Source organism: Tyto alba, unplaced genomic scaffold, assembly GCF_018691265.1.
Source record: "Tyto alba isolate M040663 unplaced genomic scaffold, T.alba_DEE_v4.0 Super-Scaffold_18, whole genome shotgun sequence".
Lineage (NCBI taxonomy): Eukaryota > Metazoa > Chordata > Aves > Strigiformes > Tytonidae > Tyto > Tyto alba.
The window spans coordinates 25438219-25462357 of record NW_024881280.1 but is presented as its reverse complement, the minus strand read 5'-3'; the positions used below and the strand labels follow the sequence as shown (position 1 = coordinate 25462357).

The 24139-nt window shown below is 39.5% G+C and overlaps 1 protein-coding gene across 21 annotated transcripts in view; it reads right to left on the bottom strand.

Moving 5' to 3' along the window:
- NRXN3 (neurexin 3) overlaps positions 1-24139 on the bottom strand; it is a 1014891-nt gene that overhangs the window by 636046 nt on the left and 354706 nt on the right. The window lies entirely within an intron of this gene.

Below are 24139 nucleotides of genomic sequence, written 5' to 3'. Positions count from 1 at the left end.
TACACTGTTCAGAGCTTACAAATTCTCTATTTCACAGGTCACAGAAGTCAGAATACACAGAGGGCACCTGAAGAATAAGTCTTCTTCCAGAGCACTAACCAGTGAGATACTGTCCCTAGAATCATACAGCATGTTTCACATCCCATTTGTAAATATTCTTACTAGTCATGTAAGCATCTAAGTCTTTTTCCAATGTTTCTTTGCCTCAGTATTTGTGACAGTGAAACACACCAACTAATTACGCATTCTTTGGAAATATTTTTGTTTATGTAGGTGCTAGAGAACAGAAGAATGGGATCTCTGTATGTATTTTCTCTTCTAAGCTTCCTTCCCATTGAATTTCAGTCTCCATTTTCTGTTAGTTTTCCCCCTTTCCTTGTGTTAAATACTGCTTTATCTGTTTCTTGGTCACCTTCTCATTCTTTCACCCTCCTTGCCTTTCTGCATTCATCCCCTCTGTTTTCAACCACTTCTCTCAATATCAACAATCATTTCCTTAGAGTCTTTTCATCCCCATATCCACATGTTACTTAAAAGAACGTGGAGAGAAGGGAGGAAGAAAAATGCATCTCTTCAGAAATACTGTGAGTCAGAGGAGAAAAAAAAAAAAAAACAAAACAAAACAAAAAATATCACTTCAACTGATAATATGCCCACAGGGTCTCTCAGCCTACTGCCTGTCCCAATGAAATGAGTAACATGTGAAAAGGAAGGAGAAAAAGGCAGTTTAGACTTTGTTCTCCCAGCTTGCAGCTAAGGCTGGGGAAACACACCATTACAGCTGTAATACAAGGGGAAAATGTACAAAACATTGCCTTGCCTGTGTGTCTCAAGTAAATCAGAGTTTCATGTGTGCTATGACATAGCAGCTCCAAGGCTGCCAGTCTGCATTGTGAGACATAAGGAACGCAGAGGTCTGAGCACAAGCCTAGCTATGCAGCCCTCCCTCAGTAATACAGAGAAAAACCTCTCTAAGAACCTTGAACTGACTGGGAAATTCTTATTAATTCAATTAAGAGCACTGAAGAGTAGATTCAGTTACATCCAAGACAAGCAATGACAAGTCTCAGAAGTGCAGCACTGGAGTTTAATGAAAGTAAGTAGCATTAGACAACATAAGCAAACACCACACTTTATCTATCTGGTGTTCTCGGTTATTAAACAGTTCTTAAAACTTGGATCACAATGAAGACCAGCACAGGCTACCGCTCTAAATACAGGAAGACTTTAAAGGCCTCCTTTGACTCCCTGTTCCGCCACTCCTCTTAGAAATCGCCTCCCTCCCAAGTACTCGCCTTAAGCCTGTCCCTGCCTTCCTGGAAGCATACAAAGGACAGCAAGATTTCCATTCTAGAAAGTAAAAAAGTGAAAATTTTAGCTAAGGCAACCTATATCCTGTCTAAACTAGAAAACATGTACTTGTTTGCCTCTAAGCCTGGCTTATACTACAGTTTAAATTCTCCAGAGTAAAAAGGAAGGGAGAAAGGGCTGTGCACAACAGGGGAAGAAGAAGAAAAAAAAAAAACACACGCAAGTACTACATTCCCCATACAGCACAGTCAAACCCATGGGCCCAGCATCCCTCCTCCAGCCCCACTGACCTGCAACTACACCCAGTCCCTCGGGTGGTCCTCGTAAAGCTCCAACCTCCGGGAGAGAAGGCCCTACCACCGCGACCATCTCACCTCACGCCAAAGCAGGAAAAGCCCAGGGCCCACAGGCAGGCAGCGGCAGCAGCAGCAGCATTAGCACAAGTGTCCTCATCTGCAGGCCCCCAGCACCTTCACCAGGTGCCTCCAATGTCCCAGCTCCACACAAACTTTAGCACTTCAGTGGCTGCACCTGTTGTCCTCATCTAGCTGTTATTTAACAGGAGAGGAAACCTTTTAAATGTAGTATTTGCTTGGGCTTTTAAGAGCAGAAGTGAAATGAGCCAACAGACTAGGATGAGAAAGCCCAGTCTGTAAAAGCATTGGCAATAGGACATGCTAGAGAGGGGAGAGTTATTACTGCTGTTCAAGGGATGGGGGTGAGGGGAAAGCCAGAGTACCAAGACACAGAGATTGGTAGAAGAAACTACAAGGCATCATATAGCCAGATATCTCCAAAGAAAGAGGAGTTAGCACCTGAACAGCTGAGGACAGAAGAGGGTGCCTTGACACGTGTGGAAAGGCCTTTGGCTGGGCAGTCACAGGTGGACTGCATCAAGATTACCATCTCATTACTTTTCCAGCTGAAGGGGTTGTACATTTGGGGGCGGGGAAAGCCTTGGCTCTTTCTGTGCTCTACCAGTATTGAACAGAGCTACTCTGTGCATTGCCTGACCACACAAATAGCACCGTGTCCCATTTGTCCCACCTCGACATCGAGACACATCCCCATTTACTCAGAAAAGCTACAACAGGACTGGCTTCTGCCTCTCTTGGAGGAGACTAACTAGAATCAGAGCTCAAGTAACTTTCTTCGTACCTCACCAATGTCCTAGGTGTGAACTATCTCCCAAGTTCCTGTAGGAGACCCCATGTTTTATCCAGAACCTCAGAGAGGACTGCTGCAGCTCCCATCAAAACCTCCATCTGCCAAGGATGCGTGTGGTGTAGAGCAGGCTGGGCAGAATGGAAGACTTTGCACAGCTTTCTGCAAACCCTAGTAAAAAAATGGCACTGAGGTGGTCTATAATAAGTCAGAGTCTGATGTCAAGCCACTGAGTTATCAAACCTCCGCAGTAAAATTCAGGACATTGCTATTGCAGTAGTACTACCAGAGGATCCAAATAATGCCATCAAAGATGGAAAGGGGATGAGCCTAATTTTGAGCCCTGGTAATGAGGTTCAGTAGCTATTGTTTCTGAAAAAAGGTATGGATATTGGATTCAAGGAACTTGGCCTTAATTCATGGCTTTACTACCTATATTGCACGTGTAATTGTTAAGTGTCCCTTATGATTAAGACAAATTTGCTGAAGTCAGTGATGCATTCAGATATGATGTATTTCTAAACAGATATTTCATAGCTCAAAGGGCAGTTACAAGCAGAAATTACTAAGTCCTGTGTCATACAAGAGGTCAGGATAGATCATCGTGGTGCCTTCTAGCTTCAAAACATATGATGCAAAGCAGATAATAATGCTTAAAGAGGTACCAGTAAAGCTAAACTCTTGAAAATAGATAATCTTAGTTCAATGTCTATGTGTTTTGCTCAAGACTGGTGACTCAGTGGAAAAGTTAATTTGTTGTTCTTGAGCTGCCTGGGCTGAAATGGATTGTACCATTTCTTTGGGTCATTGTCCCAGCACTCCCTAGGGAACCTCACTTGCTCCAATACCTTGTACCACACTGACCACTGTTATCATGATTTTAAAATGAAACTCAAAAACGGCTTCAGCCTACCATTTAAGACGAGCTCCGAAGCATAACATCTGAATTTAAGACTTGCTATTAGTCACACATTCCCACCAGGGCAACACTGTTAATTCAATCACCAAAACTTCAGGGCCTCTTTCTAGCAATACTACTCACTACTATCAGAGAGCAGGGATTCATGTCCTTTATAGTCCTTTGTAGTCCATGACTAACACTGAAGTCCTCAAGTACAGGCTTTATGAGCAAAATTGTCTACTCAATCCGTATGCCCTTCTAAAGTAGGGACACAGTCAAATCTCAAGTGTGAGACAGCAGACTGTCCTCAGTGCTATTTCAGACAGGCTTAGATTTTCAAAACTGGTATTTAGCTTTTGACATAGATGGCCTGGGGAGTATTGAACACAGTACATCTCTTGTCAAAGATGGGAACTGCATATGCTGGAAAACCAAACCCATTTTTCTGAAAATGTTGATTCCCTGTCAGATTCCCTGTCAAGGCAGAATATCGTGGCATTTTAGTTTTAATTTATTCAACATCCTCTAGATGCTGTAAATGAAAGATTAGAAGGTTGTAATTTAAATATTCAGTGTCAGTACATAACGAAGAGCCAGATTCCTGCTGAGAATAAATATTTGTCAGCAGCAGTAGTTCAGCCCGTGGATTATTTTGTCAGTGTTCATAGAAAGGGGAAGATGCTAACAGACATCACAGTTTAGTGTTTAGCAAGCAACAGTGCCAGGAATTGTCACCAGGTGTACTATTATCATGAGTGAAGAAAGCAATGTTAGATCTGTCAAGTGGGAAGGGGATGCTCGTGGGCTTTTGCTTTGCAGCGGGTAGCCAATTGGTCCCACTTAGCACTACCTACTGCGAGACTTTATGTTCATAAAGCACTTGAGAATTCCTCGCTTGAGAGAAACATCAAGATGAAAACAATTAGCAGCAAAATTGTATTTTTCCAAGTGGATCTCCCCTTTCAAAGCAAAATAATTCTAATTCATAGGATTGATCTCTGATGATTCAAAAAACTATGAAGTTGAGAGTAGGATCAAAACCATGTAGTATTTTGAGGGAATTAATTATCACCTTTGTCTGTGGAGATATTGGAGTGAGGCGAGTAATTTTTGAGCAAGAGGATACTTCTGCATTCTTTCTTTCTTGACTTTTTTTATCCATATATGTCAAAAGCTAAATACCAGTTTTGAAAATCTAAGCCTATCTGAAAAATCACCGAGGACAGTCTGCTCTCTCACACTTGAGATTTTACTTTAGAAAGGCATATGGACTGAGCAAACATGTTTGCTCACAAAGCCTGCACTGCTTATTAAAATTCTCCAGAACAGTTCTCTAACAAAAAAGTAGTGACCAGAGCCACAAGCCAGCAGGCATAGTCTTGATGCTGTTACTGGTCCAAGATAAAACTGCTTGAAAAGTAGAACTGTCTGTAGAGTGTGGAGTCGTTGGTACCTCTCAAGGCACAGGGTTCAGCTGGCAGCCTGAGTTCAGGTCTGAGAGCTAGCCCTCTGCGAGGGCATGACAGCCATATGACCAGTGAAGAAATAACACTAGCAACAACAGAAAAATTAAATGATGGCTCAGAAAGCTAGGAGCCAGACTCTTCAGCCCCTTCTATTAATTAAGAAGCAAGCAAAATCCTTGCTTGTAACTACTAAGGAGGCAAGTCTCCCTTGAACATCTAAAAGCAAAGATGTGGGGAAAGGGCACTGGATACCAATAGTCATTGCACTGCTGGTGTTAGATGCCGTGTCTGACAGAGTATGCAGGACAGTAATGATCCTAGAAAAATTAGCTAGTGGAATCACATCTGCCCTTATATTCACCAGGACTCCATATGATTTGTCTTTTCATGTGACTTCACGTATGTCCTGTGCCTGCATCAGCACCCTAACTCTTTTCTCAAGCTCCCCAACAGCAGTAGAGCCTGAACTTCACTGATACATCCATCCTAATTTGCAGCTCTCCTTAAGGAAAAAGCTGCCGGAGACATGGAAGATGCAGAGTGCCTGGGCGAAAGCAAAGTTCAGTGAGCAGTGCTAGGCACAGATTATTAAACCTGGTGTTTATTTTGATACAGGCCAAAAAATATTTGCTCCTGATTAAAATTTCTATACATTACTGCTGCATTATTTCTGCAGAATCAACATGCTAGTTAACACCTCCCTCCCACAGCATTTCCCAGGGAAAGCAATAATCTGAAATTTAAAGCATTTAGAACAATGTCTGTGAAACAAAACATCGGGCTACAATGACACTGTAAATTCAGGACACTAGCACTGCTGCATCCCTGTGAAACATTTTGCATCGTTGAGTCAAGGTGAGTGGACAAGGGAAAGCAAAGTCAACCTCAGTGTGTCAGAGACTGAAACACCACAGCGCAGGTCAGCCACTATGAGCACAGATTCTTCCCCAAAAAAAAATTAAGAATGCAAAAGAGTTCCTGGTGATTTAGTAAATTTGAAAAGGCTTACTTCATGGCAAAAAGATCTCATGCATCAACTTGTTTGTGTCTAACACCCTTCCTGCGAGTTCCTGAGATATGAAAAGCGTCATCAAGATATCACAAAAAAACCCACCCAGACTTTTTTGGCAGTGGTTTCAGTGGGAGTAGAAACACATTCTTAGACCTGCCTTGAAAAGACAAGGCATGTAAACTCAGTTGGCTTGTTCCAGCTATTTGCAGAGCAGTTAAAATGGATTCTTTTATCTGTACCTCTGGCATGAACAAATCAATAAAATCATAAAAAGATTAGACAGTCTGAAAGACCAAATGAATGACTGACTCGCAGATAGATAGATTTTGAAAAGACACAAAAACATACAGAACCATTAAGGCCAACACGCCAATTGATAGATGCATGCAGTGTACATGCACACGCTGCACAAAAGAGTGTTCAGCAGTTGCAGCACAGAAATTCTAAAGACTGAATCTCTCACAGGAGTCGGGAGGTAAAGAAAAATGGCTCCAATCTATACCAAAAATTACATGCACAACACATGCTGTGGTTTTGAGTATGATTTCCTCTTTATATTCCAAAGCTGCTGCCTTACTAATGTGGCTTTGTATGTTTAGATCAAAGCAACAGCTGCCAGAGCTCTGCTATTGTTTGGGGTTATTTACAGAAGGGCAGAGAACAATTATTCTCAAAATACATGAGGGCTCCAAAGCAAACAGGTCGAGATCAAGCTGAACAAATTTGGAAGCCAATTTGCCACGTATTACATGTTATACACCCAGATCAGAAGTGCAAGTCCACATTTTCTCTCTTTTCTGACTTGAGAAAATTTGTTCACTTTTAAAAAAAAATCAGTGTTCTATTCTCACAAACAGATCACCCACCCCTTCATATACTTCTGATGATTCCCTAGTCTCTTCAAGATCCAGTGAAAAAATAATGATTGCTCTCTACTTTTAGATATTTAAAATTGACTTTCTCAAAACTACAATTTCTTTCCTTATTTTTAGGTCTTTCACCTTCACTTGTTATTTAAAACTGGCCTCTTTTCAATCTCTTTCTGTCTCATATGTAATTTAGTCTCTTCTGATACAAGATATTTTCCCTCTGCATTTCCTCCATGCCTCTTTTACCTAGCTAAGATACCATGTCTTTTCAAACCTCATCCAAGAACACATTTCATTCTTTTATGCAGGAGGCATATTACGATTCTTTTCCTGATAATACTTGTCTTTGTGCTCCTGATTGAAATTCAAAATGAGTATTGCATTTTTGCTCCAGTAAGAAGCAGGATCAGATTCCCATTACATGGGTGGCACTAGGTCTTATACATACATACATACGTCTAATCTCTCTATATATGTATCTCTTTATAGAATGGAAGGCCAAGAGTGAGATATAGTTAAAACCCGTAAAATTTTGATCATATGCATAGAACTGATAATCACATGAACATTCATATATAACATGAAGATATCCATGCCACAATTACATAATAAAAAAAAAAAAAATAAAGTCTAGAAGAATCCACTTTGGTGTCATCTCAAATTCCAAGACAAGAACCTCACCAAAGCTGTGAAGTTTAACGTCATTGGCACTTCGTTGACCTCCTGCCACTTCCAAGGAAAACAACAGGAGCCACAACTCTAGACATTTCACTGAGTGCAAAGTAGAAAGCCATCTGAACAGGGGTTCAGTCACAGCTGAAATGACATTTCCCAATGTGCAGGCCAAAGGGAAACTACTATTATGTAAACCTCAGCAGAGCATTTCACAGGGTAAAAAGATCATACTGCTATGGCACAGGGTCAGAATCACCACTTAGCTTTTATTTACAGAATTAATTATTTTTTAGGACACAAGTAAATTTTAGCTTTAGCATTTCTTCTTACAGAAACTAAGCTCACTGAAATTCTTATAATTTACCTTTTGTTATTCCAATATAATTTTTCAAACTTGGGTCAGAACACTAACAAACATGATAAAACCCCCACATCTATTTAAATTGCTTTTGTTCTATCATATAGAGCCTGCTTTACCAGAAGTGAGATCAGCATTATGTATAGCAAAGCATAGTAAAATGAGTACAATCACCATCAAAACATGCTTTAAATATTATAGAAAAACCCAAGTAAGCAAACCTCAGTTTTTGCAGACTCAAACAGCTTAAATGAAATATTACCTCAGCAGCATCAAAACGCTAAATTGAACACAGTGTTGAAAAGATGCTTGAAAAAATTCAGAGCAGGATCAGAGTATGCCATGTATGTAAGGTAGCTACCTAGTTCTGACATGTAGCAATCAAAGAAGCAAAACACCATATGTGGAGAATATCATAAACCAGGTAACCTCTTACCCAGTCCACACATATTTCAGCCATCCGGATGAGTGAGATATGTAATCATGCAAGAGCAATATTATTTATTAATGATAACCTCATTATTCTGTCATGTTTATGAGAGTTATGACTGAATCTGAAGTAGAGTGCATAAATCCCAGGCCTATTAAACTGTACATGCTAACCATATTTAGAGCAATCCAGTTATTGTTGGTGTAGGAGACTGAGCATTTGTTTCATTTTTGTTTAAGGAGCAGCTCCATCATTTCTCACTGTTTCTGAAGACACGGGCAGAGGTGTAAGAAAGAGTTATCTCTTTCAATGTGCTGTTATGGAAACTATCTACAAATGCAGGCAATTCGAAGGAGAGGAGAGAGAAAACTGCTAATAACACTTTCAAATATCATTGTAAGATTTTATCATCTATGGATAGAGCACTGCACACTTATTCTTGTAAATATGTCCCTATCTTCCTGCTCATTTAAGTTCATTTTCTTTATTTCCGTTTAAGCTATCTTTTTTTTTTTTTTTTCCTCCTGTTTCTAAGTGTGGCATTTTTCACTGAATTGATGGTATCTGTATCTAAATAACTACCTCTAAAATTACACATATCCCATGGATGTTGATTCCTTTCAATAAATTAATTGCCACACATAAAAGGGAAAAATTTGCTTGCCATGATTCCATCAAAGTGTAGCAGCAGGACAATATGGCCTTTAATATTTTGGAAAACATTGCATCTTACAGCAGTTTATTACTGTAATGTTGTGGGTAATAAACAGGAATTCATTATTCTTTCATGTGCACTAAATATGTTTGCATAAAATCTTGATACTGATGATATTAAAGCCATTACAGACATTCACGACTTCAGATCCTAAAGCCTTCTGGCACGCAGGTGACTATTAATAGCTACACATTACTGGAAAGCTGAAGTGCAGGTAAATAAACGACTTGCCCAAAGTCTTGCTGCTGCAGAATTATGTAGAGATTATTATTATCTGGAGACCGTTGTGGTGATGTTGATTTGAGAATTCTATCCAAAGCCTCAATGAGAAATGTCACAGCAATGATGCTGACAATCAGCCAGGAGGTGCAGGTGACTGAACTGCACACTGAAGGAGGCCGACTTAGCTTGCAGCTCCAAACCATTCTCTAGAAGAGCTTAGTTCTCTCCACTGGCTAAAGAAAGACTAGTGTCAACAGATCAAATGCTAACTAAATTTAATCATTAGACTAAATATGAATGCCCATACACTCGCTGTATGCCATTTATTCTTGCACTCATTTGAATAATAAAAACTTCAGAGCAGATTCTGTCTCCAAGCTGTCCTGTAAAAATGTATGGCTGCTTGGACATGGATACTATTCTTATCAGCAAGAACTGAAACTAGGATGTTCTGTGTCCAGAAAAGAGGCACTTAGTATCAAAACAGAAGTAGTAATATCCTTTGCTCTGAGAGCACCAAGATGTTTTTATCAAAGCCAGGCTAGACTACCTGTCCACCAAGTCAACATACCGGTATTTCTCTGATGTTAGAATAGATACCAGGTAGTAATTGGGTTCTGGATGTGAATTGGTTCACCTACCCAAAATGCCTCATCCTTTTCAAATACAAATATTCTGGTCTCTCTTGCCTGTGAACATACAGGAGCTGGTCACAGTAAAATGCTGTGGAAGCAAGGTAGGACTGGGGAGCACTATCTGAAATGCCAGACTCTGTCTCTAGCCACTTTGGAGACCCCGGAAGCTATAGACAGAAATCTCCATGACAGAAAAAAAATAAGTTTGAACAGGAACAGAATTGGCACAGTGGACTGGTGACTAAAGAGATTTAGAAGCAAATGTCTCTATAGAGTAGCAGTTCCCACTGAGTCATACTGCCACAGCATAATGCCTCCTTATGGCCTCTTCACTTGCAGTATTCCTAAACCAACAGCAAGCAGAACAATGTTCAACACTGTAATCACTACCTGATTTTCTGTTGTGAGATTTTCTTCACTCAGCAACAGTAAGAAACGACTCAAACTTCCCTAGTCTTTGATGCTTTAGGAAATAGAGTTTGGGTTTGTTTCACCTCTGTATTTATAGCCATGAAAATTGTACACTAGCAAGTTTATTAGTACTTCAGATCATTTTCTTCGGAATAAAACTGATCTTGAGATGTGGTTTCAATGCCCTTGGGAAATCTCTTCCTAGATTTTCTCATCCTCTGCCTTTGCAAGATCTGTCCAAGTTTTATACTGGACCAACTGCAGCTTCAGAAGACCTACTGCTACCTGGAAGCAAAAGATCTGGAACTACTGTCACCTGAGGTAGAATGTGAGCAGGTTTTTTTTCAGTACTGATAGAATTATCAGTGTTCACAGTTCATGGATACTGTTTTATCCCTAACAGACCAATTTCAAGCATACTTGTAGTCTGAAAAGCAGCCAGGAACTTTTCTTTCAGTCAGTATGCAGCCTGCAAATTTACAAGTAGTGCACTGGCAATAAATTCACACACAGGCCCTTTTTACACAAGTAGAAGTTGGATTCCTCCACATAGCATTACTACAATAAGGTAACACAGTGAGAAAGAATGCATAATCCTTCTCTTTGCTCATACTTCCCTCTGCTAAAACTTGTAGAGTAGCACCAGGGCTGAATAGCTGCAACAAAGCTTACCCTCACTGTCAGAAGCTTTGGGACAATGGTGTTGTGTTAGGGCAGGGCTGAAAGCCCATAATGTCACTGCTACTGCTTCTGCACAAAATGACTTCACACTCTGTCCTTCAGTAATTCCATGGGGATAGTAACGTCCCAACTATTGCAGTCTTGTAAGGATTAAATCATCAGCGTAAGAAGAACACTCCAAAGATTAAAAAATGCTTAAGAATTCCTAAGAAAGGATTTTTAATTTTAGGCTCAAATCTCATCCCACTATGAAACAGAATCAAATATCCTTTCAGTGCTGTGACCAAAAAAGGAGATGCCAAACCAAAGCAATGCATTATTCTGTCCAGTTGTAAATGAAGCTACCATTCCTCCATGAAAAAAAAAGGAAGTGGGTTAAAATATTATACATCCCTCCTTTTGTTTATCATAACTGCAGGTCTAGAAGTATCTCTAAGTTCTTCTGTACCTCCAAAGCTCTCAGGAAAGTGAGGTTTCTGTTACATTTCTGGCCCAATCATAAAAAGTGAAAGCAGAAACCTTACATAAAAACATGTTCATGTTTGGCCATTGAATCTAAACATGACACAGATCAGCAGCGGTGAATCTGTGACAAGTTAAAGCACACTTTTTTGCATTCAAAGCAAAGTAACTGAGAGCCTCAATCTTCTCAGACTAATAAGTTTTTCAGATAATGGTTAAGTCCCATGGGAAAACTTGATCCATTAGTACACTGCATGACTCGGAAGTGATCACCAAGACTGGCAATAGCCCTGCTCACCTGCCTGTATGAAGACACCTGTCCTAAGAACTTGCATTTCACCTCACAACAGGAAAAAATTATACAGCACCTCTCACTTGTCCTATTTTCTGTTTTGAAAATTTCCCTGTAGTATTTGGCAGTGGATCTCTCAAGGACAAGGGACTTAACATTTGATTCTCCACAAATGCTGAGCATCTAAAATCCTATGAAAGTCAACAGGAACTGACTAGGCTGACTACCTCTGCAAATTAGAGCTAAAGTAGAAAAAACATCTTAATAACCTCATAATGGACTGCTGAAAACCACAGTTCTAGCAATCAAGAAGACAGAAAGATGGGCACTTTTCCCCTTAGACCACAGAAATAATTGATAACATTGGAAAACTATAAAAAGAGGTGCAAGAAAGAGGAATAGATTTCTATTTGAGTGAACTAGACAAAAGGAGCTGCCTGGAGAGGCAAAGCAGAAAAATACCTGTCTTAAAATAAGGAAGGAATATTTCCTTATGATGCATCAAATTTTACCTGAAGCAGGGAAGCATCTTTTACTTTTCTGTTCCCATAGCAAGGGAGGTGCCTAACACCCGTTCAGAGGAACATCTTCCCACAGTCCTCCTTCCACACTCACACTCTGCAATTTGGTAGAAACATTCTTCAGCCCTTTGACTCCCTAAATAAATATCAGAGCCCAAGTTTCTTTGTCCTGTTTCCAAACACTTCCCTTGCCAGAGTCACTCTTGATGCAGTTGTGAAACACACTGGTTTCTGAGGTTTACATTGACTCAGATCAAAAAATATCAGACTGGATTCATGATAAAGCAAATCACAAGATCTTTTAGAGATTTAAAGTAATTTTTTTGGTTACAAAATGAACATCTGATGCAATTTTAATACTAGCTTAAAACAGACTGCATCTCTATTTATTTAAGTACTCCAAGTCAGAATTCTTAGACAGGTTCCAGCTGCTCCCATTGAGGGTTTGGCTTTAAAGTAACATCATGTCTTCCAAGTGCTGCCCTCAGTGTTTACCTCTGTATTCACATATTACAATCAAGTTTGGGCTAATGTGCTTTCAAGGATTTCACCTGAAATCAAGGTATTTTGGTACTTAACCATGAAAACCCCTTTCTGAATTCATGGCTGAATATCAGCTATGCAAATATCACTCATGTTTTTTTTCTAACAGCTGGGTTTAATAGATATTTTCCCTATCTTCTCAGCCTACCTACCTGTCAGCTTCCCCACATCCATTCTAGGCTGTTCCTGTCATGTGGGATTATCCACATATTCATATGAATTATTAGAAAACATATCAGTTCTTTATATATTCTGTGAAACTTCTGATCTGTTAAACATTTCTATAGGTATTCCATGTGATATATTTTAATAAGGATGTTTCAGACATGCTTATACAAGCTTATACTTTTCTTATTACTTCAATCCTGATCTTAGCTTTATCACTGGGTTTCATGAACCATACTTTTCAAACCAGATGCAGGTGGCAGAAACAAATATTTTAAATACAATACATTGTGTGGATTTCAGCCTGGAAAGGAACACTGAAGTTAGGAGGGTCTGATTTGCTGAAGCTGTCAGAGACAGAACAGCAGTGTCTGCTACAGCCTGGCAGAGGCTGAGGAGTCCCCTCAGTCTCCATTCTTGGGCTGTTCATAGAATTTAAGCCACAAAGCTTCAGCTCCGTAGCATCAACCGTTTTAATCTGAGATTAAAAGGAGAAACTTCAAGGCAGCAGAGCATGCGGTTGTTTTCTGTGCTGATTATCAGTGGCCTGTGGTGCAGTCCACACTTTGCAAAAGTTACTTGCTTCCTACAGAACATAACTGATATGGCATCCCAGAGCTACTGTTAAGAACCTGTTTGCGTTCAAGTCCTTTTTCACACAGGTCTGCCAGTTAAATCAATCTTCCTCTTCACTACTTTCCACAAAGCACCCTGAACATACCTCCAACCCCTTCACAGGTGGGAAAACAACAACACAACAAACAAAAAATTTTCATACTGCTTTGAAGATGTATATACACTGCTCAGCACATGAACTGAGAGAAGAAACTAGGAAGTCTCCAGCTGCACCACGAGATGGTGCTCAGCCCCCTCTGTAACAGGCACATGGAGTGCCACCAGAGTCAGGAAAGTTTGCCTGCGCTGGATACTGACACACCCAGCCTGAGCACACACGAACAGGCTCATAAATGATTGTCTCGATGCAGCCCTGCTGGATACAGCATTCCCTGCTGCTGGAGGAGTCACCAAGCCAGTGAGAAATTGCAAAAAAATACCACTGAGTGAGTCTGCTGAGCTGGAAACTTGAAATCTACCACACTTGCGGCAAAAATCTTGACGTTTGGATAACCTTTTCAGTTCATTCAGGAAAATAAGCTCATTTTCTTATCTTTTTTATGCTTCTCCATCTGCTCTGTTGAATTTTAATATGCTTGAAATAAATCAAAGTGTGACCAGTGAGAGAAATATTATAAACTTTGACTACAATGAGAACTCATCAATTTTATTGGCACTGCTTTCAATGGCAATGATGATTTAGGAAGCACGTTTCCCTTAATCTAAAATTATCCTAAGCAGCAAAATATCATACTATAATAAAATGGAAGCAATAAACTTTCACTCTTTCTAGTATAACAAAACATAGAAGTAAATGAGGATAATTTTCTGCCCATCGCAAAAAAAAAGGCAGCAATAATACCCACACTCATGGCATCAATATTTTGACAATTCTAGGACTATGATTAGTATTTTTATGAGAGCTAGAGAGGTTGTTGCAGAATAGGCTATGGCAACAATGTCATTGGGGTGTATGTAATCACTGTTACACTATAATGTTAACTACCAGTACATGATTTGGACAACTATGTACTGACCTCCAAAAATCTCAGTGGTCATCTAGAAATAGGCTTCTTGCCTTCCTTTCTTGTATCACATTTGAATCAGAGTTGTTACGTAATATTTGATGCCACCTTCCACAGTACAAGTTGCTACATTTTAGCAGCAATGGATGTTTAATTTGTAAACTTCTGTCTTCATTCACTCTCCTACTGAGCAAACTCACCTTACAGGCTTAAAAGGAAAAAAAAAAAACAAAAAAAAAAAAAAAAAACAAAAAAAAAAAAACAACAAAACAAACAAACAAACAAAACAAAAAACACCTCAACACCTCTCATGCTTCTGTATATCTTTCAAGGGGCCTGCTTGCAATTAAAACATTTTTATATTATTTCTGCCTTTAAAAAAGAATTATGCGATTCCAACAACATTTGCACCTGGCATTTTTTTCTGTTGCACTGAATGTGCAAACCCAGTTCAATCAAATTAGAGCCTGTGCCGTTACAAATTCTACAAGATGGACACATATTCAACTCTACATGCCAACTGGAATGGAGGCAATCCATTCAAATCTAGAATCTCTCACAATCATGCAAAAGGAGCTGGGTTTTGGGACAATGAAATATGAAATGTATGACATCTTTCCCCAGACTGAACTAAGAAAAAATTGTGGTTTTACATGCACCAGAACAATTTGGCAAATACTGTCCCTCCTCTCAAAGCTAAGAGCTAAACTCCAAGAATTCAAGAGGAGCACCATGCTAAATGGAAGACCACAACTTTGTTTAAATGCTTGAATGTTGTAAGAGCATTTTTCACTAGGCACTTCCAAAGATGTTAACAGCTTGGTGAAGGTGGCAACAGCTTGCAACCTGAAAGATGATGATGTGGGACAAATATAATGCCAGCTACATTTCTTCTTTTCCCTACTAGTTCACAAGTGGGCTGAATAATTTCAAATAAGATTCCCCTACCAAAAAATGGAAACAGAAAAGACATTCATCCAAATGATGTCAGCATGCTAACAGTTTCTTAATACACAATTAAATCCTTACCTGAACCTACTCTTGCATTAACAGTTACTTAGCTTAATAACTTCCCTGTTTTGTTTCAAACTTGCTGGTGATTCTCTACTTCAAATTCTAGAGCAAACAAAAATAATAAGATATCCTTGAATGATTAAAAACTGTATTTGGTGATTTGACCTCCAATTCACGATCAGGCCTTGATACTGTGAAATCCACCAAGAGGAAAAAGCTATTTTTCCATAATGAAGTGTGCACACATGACTGTTTAAAATAGCAACCACTGAAGTGACACGAATCAGAAAGATATTTAACTGGAAAAATCACTTGAGAACTTCTCTCAGGCTTTCTAACTTTTCACATTCAGAATGAAAATGTTCAGCATATTGCATTTTCCACTACTTAGAAAATGGTTTATGATGATATAAAAAAATCTTTACCACTGATCAAACACATCTGTGGCCTCTTGGCCAGGTTCCTTGTGGTATCAAGCTTTCCCATGCATTTTATTCCCTACTCACAAGAGAAGCAAGAAGTCAACAACTGTTTCCTTGGCCCTGAAACCTCAAGAATCAGCTTTTCTTGAGAGGAGTAGAAGATAAGCAATTAGAAAAGACGACATGACTGCTGAAAGGTTTGCTAAGAGCAAGTTTCCAGACAAGCAGCAGCAATGCAAGCTTGCCATATATGTCATACACTAGTATGTACCAGCTCGACCAAGTGAGACTCTCTCTAGGAGAAGAGTTCTTGTTCTCTCTGACTCATTCTGCACACACAGTAAATATTTCTAAGGTGCTTCTTTCAGAAGCAGACCACAAACCTGCAGCTCACCTTTCCCCAGCTCATTTCAGAGGCCGATGTTCAAGCACAGAAGCACCGAAGGATTTTTTTGAAAGTAAACTTCCATCTTACTCCTCAAATACCTCTGTGCAACTGCAGTTCTTTGCTCCCTGAGAAAAATTTTCTAGCAGCAGTGCCATTTGCTAGACAAACCAGACTTGCAGTGCAAAATGCAGGCAATGTGATGGGTCATGGTGCCAGAAGGACAGTAGCAGCCACTGCTGAAATAGGTGGGTGGTGTGACAACTGTTAAGTGTGGGAAAAAGATCCCAACTCTGGAGAGGCAACTTTTCTCTGTCATTATCATCCCTCTCACTATTCATTCATGAAATAATATCCATAATTTAAGTCCTAATGCAGATATTGTTTGATTTTAAGATAGTCAACAGCCTGACATATCTTAATCCTGGAAACAATACATTTAGTACTGCTACACAGCTCCCTGATATTACCACTCACATAGCAAGTTTCCTCAAACTCAGTGCCTTGTGTAAAACAAGAAAAAAATCAATGAAATAGAAAAAGAAATAACCAAATACTTGATGCCTGCACATCATATATGACACTGTTTCAGTCTACCTTTGGCCCTCTATTTCTCTGCAAGGCAGCAAAAGCATGGCCATTTTAAGTCCTATAGCATGATGTCCACAAACTTTGAAGGCTATAGTTGCTTCCTGAGTGTACAGAGTCTGACTGGGAGAGAGTTCATTTTCTTCATAGCAGCCTGCACTATGTTATGTTTTGGATTTGTGAGCATAACAGTGACAATAACACACAGGCTGGGGGAGAGTGAGTGAGCAGCTGCGTGGTGCTTAGCCACCAACATGGGTTAAACCAAAATACGGAGGAAAGTACAGGTGATGCAGCTTATCCAAAGGGAACACAAATCAATTTATACAAAGAAAATGGCCAAAATAACAAACTGAGAAGTACATAAGTTTTTCTATCAAAGCCTTTTTTTCCCTCAGGCATCGTGGCTGAGATCCTGCAAACATTGCAATGGGAAAGGAAGCAAGAGATCCTATTTTCCCCGAACAGACAGGAGAAAGGAAGCTCATATTATAGCAACTGGTAGATCAGAGTAAAACATTTCTGACCACCAATTAGTTAATTCAATGTATCATTAAAAAAACCCAGCATCACATGACTTCAAAAGTTATCCTACCCACAAGCTTCTTCCTAGATTACACCAAGGTTCACCCACAGAATCTTTCTCTTCTGGCAAAAATAAACAAATAAAAATTTTAAAACATCCCAACCTTTTAATATTCTATAATCTTTGCTACAGTATCCAGAATCCCAATATTTAATTGGAATTTCTAACATTAAGTAATACGTATCTAGCTTAGTGACTAACAGGGTGATTGATATGGTGGTTTTTGCTCCCTTCACAACAGTTTTCATTTTCAGTTGTAATCCCATGGAAGGGGTCAGAGGCTACAGGAACTGAACATTATATATATAAAGATGTACAGCAAAAAGACAATCTTTCAAAAAGTGACAAGGAGTCAAGAAAAGCTGCTGGGGTGGGAACGATTGCCAGTAAACTGGCATAGCTGTTTTCCAAAAGCGGTTCATTGATTCCTGACAGACGATTGTTGAGTTTCCATGGTTAGTCTCCTTTCCCGTTAAGGTGCCACCATGACGATTTAGTTAAAAATAACGCAGAATGTGTTCTGCCAAGATCTGCTCTCAGCAGCACCGCATCTTCAAACTGATGACCTTAGAAGACCTGCTGAAGTGTCTCCTTGAGCCCTAGAACTGAAGAATCAGATTAGAGTTTTTTAAAGGATGCGACAGTATTAGATGGAAGATGAAGGCTAACTGCTGCTAACTAAGAGCTGGGGCTAGCTGAAGTCTAGTAAACATGGGCTTGCATTTGTAGCCCAGATTTATGGCCTCTGAAATATTCTGGAATACACAGACACTGTGATATCTCAAACTATAGATTAGGATTGGAGTAATTAATTAATTAGGCCACAGCAAAACCTTAATCATCATGACACGGTCTGAATGAGGAGGATTAAAGACACTGTGCTCATTACACCCAGTGCTCTGCACCCGATAATCCAAATCACTAGAGCCTCTTTACCGGTTACTCCTCATCCAGTATCTGCTGAGCCTTAAGGGTCACTGATTTGGCCTTAAATTTACTGATAAGGTAGCACCCAACATAGCAAACAGTGTTTGTGCTGATAGGTGTTTGCATTTCTTTTTCTTTTTAACTGTTCAAAGTCTCATTAGAGATGCTCTCTCTGGGTTGTTCTCAGACAAAATTAATCACATATAAAATACTCACTTCCTCCTAGATCCTAAAGCATGAGTTTCCATTTTTGTGCCAATTTTCTTTGAATAAAAGAACAAAGTGGATGTTCTGGCAACTAATTACAGAATCTAATCTACAGAAGACATACTGTCTAGACAGCAGCAAAGCAGAGCAGCTTCCCATATATGCTTCGTAGTTTGGCTCTTGCTATTATGGAAGATGTCCATGTGGAAGCCAGCCCCAAAGCGTCTTGTCTTCTCCATTGCAACAGGTAACTGAATGAACTTTTTTGCTACCTTTTTAAAACAAGCTCAGGAGCACTATTTCACTTTGTAAAGATACCAAGCAATGTCTGACTTGAGAGCTTAAGAGGTTTTCCCCCACTGGGAACTTGGAGTGGACTTGAAGCAAGCAAGTCTGAGACAAAATACTTCACTTTGTAGTAGCTGACCAAGCGAAGAGAAATTTTTGGGGTTATGTGATAAAGCTATTACATGATCTGCACACCCACAAAGACGCTCAGAGAGACGGCAGCAGGAGGGGGACCCAAAATAACGCCTTTTTGGCGTTGGCCTTCAAGGCCCTACAAGGGGGCCATCAGCCCCTCAGAGGCCCATCTGTACAAGCCCAGAGGAGCACAGGGACACAGTGGCAGATGGGAACACGAATCAAGGACCCCTGAGGAATGAACACCTTACCCGGGCCTCTCCCAGGGCTGTCCCCGTAGAGTCATTACCCTGGTGTCCAAGCATGGTTACTGGTCAGTACGTTTACCTGGCTGTGCCTTGGGCCTGATCAGTGCAGTCTTTCCTGTCTTCTCATTAAATTCCTTTCTAATTCTCTTCTGGGTGAGGGCTCTTTATCCTGTGGGCATAAGGATGTACAGGGGTGCGAGTGCAGCAACTAGAGTCAGATCATGGGTTAGAGGGCCTGTATGTTCATGCTGCCAGAGACTGGAATGAGTGTGGGTCAGCAATTAAGTGTGTGATCACTAGCAAAGTGCCTGCCAGGAAGACATCTTCAACCGCACTACAGGCAACAGGGAGTGGCAGTAGCCTCACCTCTCTCAGGCTGTTGGATCCAGCATGGTATGTTTTCCCTCTAACAGAATTCTTAGATTACCATCTGACAAAATACCTGGGGGGACTGCTGTTTCATCACCTAACAGAAGGAAAAGTCTTCCAAAGCCTGGCTTGCTCCCTTCCCTTCTTCTGCATTGCAGCACAGCAGCAGCACGAGGCCAGACCAGCACCCTGAGTCTGAGTCTGCTCCCAGGTGAGACTGTTCTCAGCTAGGCTGCACAGATGCTACAGACACCAGCTTTGCTTTCACCACTACAATATGACATACTAATGACTCGTCACTTTTCAGACTTCAGAAGCATTCATTTCTTCCTGATTATGTTTAAACAGAGTTAGGAGGTATTAGAGTCACAAATATCATATGTATGTTTAATCATACCTCTTCACTTTCCAAATAATGTTTTCATGTTAGAGTACTATTAAGCTTTTATTAAAATGACAGCAACGTCACTAGGAATCAGATAAGTGCACTTGGTTTTACAACATTTTGATTAGATTAGTTAGCACGGCTTCCTATTTACTTATGATGTTATGGAAAAAGGAAAACTTTAAGCCTCTCCCACAGAGTTACACATCATAGGTTCGTATTTTATGTTGTTACAGTGGTACTTACTAAAATGAAACATTAACGTTCCATTGAATAAAGGTACCAAATACAGTCAGTATGGCAACTGAAAAGGGAGAACTAATCACATATTCTAGCTGTCTTCTACCATCCAAATTTAATTGGATCTAAAATGACATGCTAACTGTGGGACCTCATAGAGACACAGGATCAACTCGTAGTGACTGGACTGTGATTTTTCATCGTCTTCCATTTGTGCCTTTAGCAACAGGTAAGAGAAGAGGATCAACATTTTCTGAGGTTTCACAAGTGACATGAAAATAGGTAACGTCTTTCCTGGCATACTTTAGTGAGAAGAAAAGGCCTCATTATGAAACAGTAAGCAATAAGACAGAAGTATTCACTGTCTCAAAGGCAGCTACTTTTAGAAGATCAAACCTCCCATAAAGGTAGTGTTAAACTATGTGGCTGTGACTATTGACACACCACATTAAATGTTTAGGAGAAAGAGAGAGAACTAGGCCAAAAAAAAAAAAAAAAAAAAAAAATGTAAGCAGTATCCTAGAAAGAACACAAAGTGAAGACACTTCCAAAAGCTACTAAATTTGTAGCACATATCACCCTGTCCTCCACACTTAATATTGTGTAGAATGCTGAATGAAAACTATCCCCATCTGGACTGATATGAAGTGGGGTTACTGAAAAGGGAATATAGAAATTAAGGAGTAGATACCCTTGAAAAAATGAAGAAAAATCAGAGCACCAGATTTTATGACACAAACTATAAAACCATCACAACTTTAACTTTCTTTCAAGTGAACTATGTATTTCAAGAAACAGTTTACAGGAGATGGACCAAAGAGCTACTCTGCTTTAGGAAATCCTGTTTAAAAACCCAAAATATATGTATGCAAAAATATAATGGTATTTAGACTAGGCTTATTTTCCCCATAAATCCAGCCAACAAAATTGTGCTATCTATCTGCTTTACATTTAGAAATCATTCAGTGCACCTTCACACAGTGTATTTTGGGATCCTGATCCTCCTTTTGATTGTGCTGATTTTACACTCCAAGGAAAAGAGAGTACTACCCAGTTACATCTGTGTAAGCAACAGCACTGTTAGGTCCCTCTAAATTCAAACTCTGTCAGTGTGCATAAATAGATAAGATCAGTTTAGGTATCTTCAAGAGTGAAAGGAGAGGATGAGATGAGTATTAAAATAAATACAGAGAAAGTAAAAAAATGTTCCCATTCTGGGAAACGATGTCAGTCTTCCATTTCAGAACTGTGAGATATGACAGTGATGAGAAACAGAGACAGTGTAAGACGAAATGAAGTGATGGAAAACAGTATTTTGCATCAGATATACGACAACTCAGAGACATGCAAGCAAAAAGCCCCCAATTCTTTCAATGAAAATTAAGAGCAAGTATATTGAAAATTAAATGCTTACCTGGTAAAATATACTAGACTCTTCTCAAACATCATGAGCTTCAGTGCTTGCTGTGGTAGGCTCTTTAACCTACATGTTCCACAAAACCCCAGAAGTACATCTCTGTTTACCTTTAAAACCATGCACCGGGTCCCTTTTATTCAGTTAACAATGGTGACTGCTTGACCTGAAACTCTTCAACTGATTGGGAATCCCATTTGTCAAGATACTTTAAAACATTTCTGACCATTTCAAGAGAGTCTGGCAGACCCATCTGTAAGTGGGTAACTCTCTTTGCACAGTAAATATCAGTGTGACTACAAGAATGGTTACAGTGTTATTTGGTCTGCTCCTGCTTAACCATATTTTATTCATGCAAGAGTATACAGTTTTTCATCCATCAGTTCTCAGAAGGTTTTCTTCTAGAAAGCAGGACAGATGACCAGAGTCACTGCAAAAGGCAGCAACAAAACAAGATGTTAGAGGGACTGGGAGTAGGGCTGTTAATTTTAAGCCAAGTATCATAAAAAATAAATTAGGAAAATCCAAAGTGTTTTGAAATAAATAAATAAATACGAACCTTCAGAGAAAAGCTGTATTTAAAAATGCAACAGGCTCAACTATTAAAAATGCATGGAAGCAAAATGAATCAAGATGTTTTGATGCCTATGGGGAAACTAACAAAAGCACTGGATTCAAACTGCCTTCCCACTGCTCTGATTATAGGATTCTCTTTTCCCTCTCTTTCTTTTTTGAATGTTTCTCCTAATTACTGCTAGATTTTGATTTGCATGAAAACCAGACCATTGCTCCTTGTTACTAAAGCTGATTTCCCACCTGAAGATAGTCTTTCATAGCTAAGCCTTTAACAGTCAGCTATCATCAAAGGTTGAAGATGATGACAACAACATCAGATTGTTGTCCAGTACCAGAGGAAATTATATGGATGCTCAGATAACACACCTCAACAAGAACTACAGTTCAAGTGTTTAGACAGAGTTACAGGTGGCTAAGCAGAGAGAACATACGAACTCTTCTGAAGAAAAAGATCCTATTTTTATGCAAATGTCCTCAGCGCTGCTGGGTAAAAACTGGCAATCTCAGCTAGCACAGATTCAAGACACTTTTTCTTATTACCCACTCCATCTTGAAAGAAAGTGTTAAAACTTCAAAGAGCAAAAGGAGTTTGACAAGAGCTGTCAAGCTTTGAGTCATACAGGACTAATCCCACATAGCCCAGCAATAGGGCTGAAGAAGGCTGCAGATCTCAATGTTGTGAACTCACAATCAAGCTCCTACAGTGTATCAGGGCTCACAACTAAAATAATGACACATCAGCCAATGCTTTGCCTTGTCCCTGGCTACAGGCCCCAAGACCAAGAAATAATTTGCTTCCACTTCCCTGCAAAGGATGATCTCAATCAGCTGGTAGTGGGGAGGGAAAGCTGATCTATTATCTGCTTATGTGTGTAAATTTTTTTTTTTTTCCTATTTGCAGCCACAGAGAACCTTTTAAATTTTGTAAATATTCTACATGGCGAATATATATCAAACAGCTGCTGTCTAACACTACAAAGCTACTCTTAGTCCAAAACTATGACAAAGCTGTTAAGAAACTGTTTTACAATAAGATTCTCTTGGTGCTGCTACATTTGACCCCGCTACTTGAAAGCTCTATGTTTTCTTTTGGGGCTACAACACACTTCTTTCTACCTTCCTGCTAGCTTGGATGGGGCTCGCTGGTGAGCAAAAAGACCACGGCCTCTAGAAAACATATGGACCATCCTTGCCTTTTAATCCCTTACAGCATTCCCAGAATGATGTCAATCCTTCCATACATCTTTCCACATAAAATCTAACACAGAGGATCTGCCAGTTCAGGAATCTGATTTCAAGTGAGATAAGCCTCAAAGCACACTTGAGAGCTAAACAGTTCCATTCTTTAGGAAGAGCTTTTTACTTTCAGTCCTGCATCAACTTCAACCAGCTCTCTGAATTAGGACAGGAAAGATTTTGTTTCCTTACTCAGTCTAGAATTGGATATGATCTTTCACTACTACTTTTCACAGAGATTTTATAAGCCTTCCTTCCCTAATTTTACACACTGAAAGGAATCTTCAGTGACCCAAAGATTCAGCTGGAATTTATTATAGAAACCTAAGAGCAGTAAATGTTATAAAAAAGGTTATCACATAACTCTGATAATACACTCAAAATATAAGATCTAATTTTTCCTTCTTCTATACCCAAATAAAAATGACTTTGAATAAATGTCAGGTTAAGTTGTCACCATTCTGAAATAAAGTGAGAGTTTGAGGTGGGTTTGTTTCATTTTTTTTTTTTTTAAATATGCATGCCTTTTTTGTAGTGGAGAAGTGCATACAGTACCTGTTGTTATTCTTATGTGGTTCTTTAAAAGTTTTCATAAAGACAACAGGTTACTAGTGAAATATAATATCAGCTCATCAGGTTCCTCAGG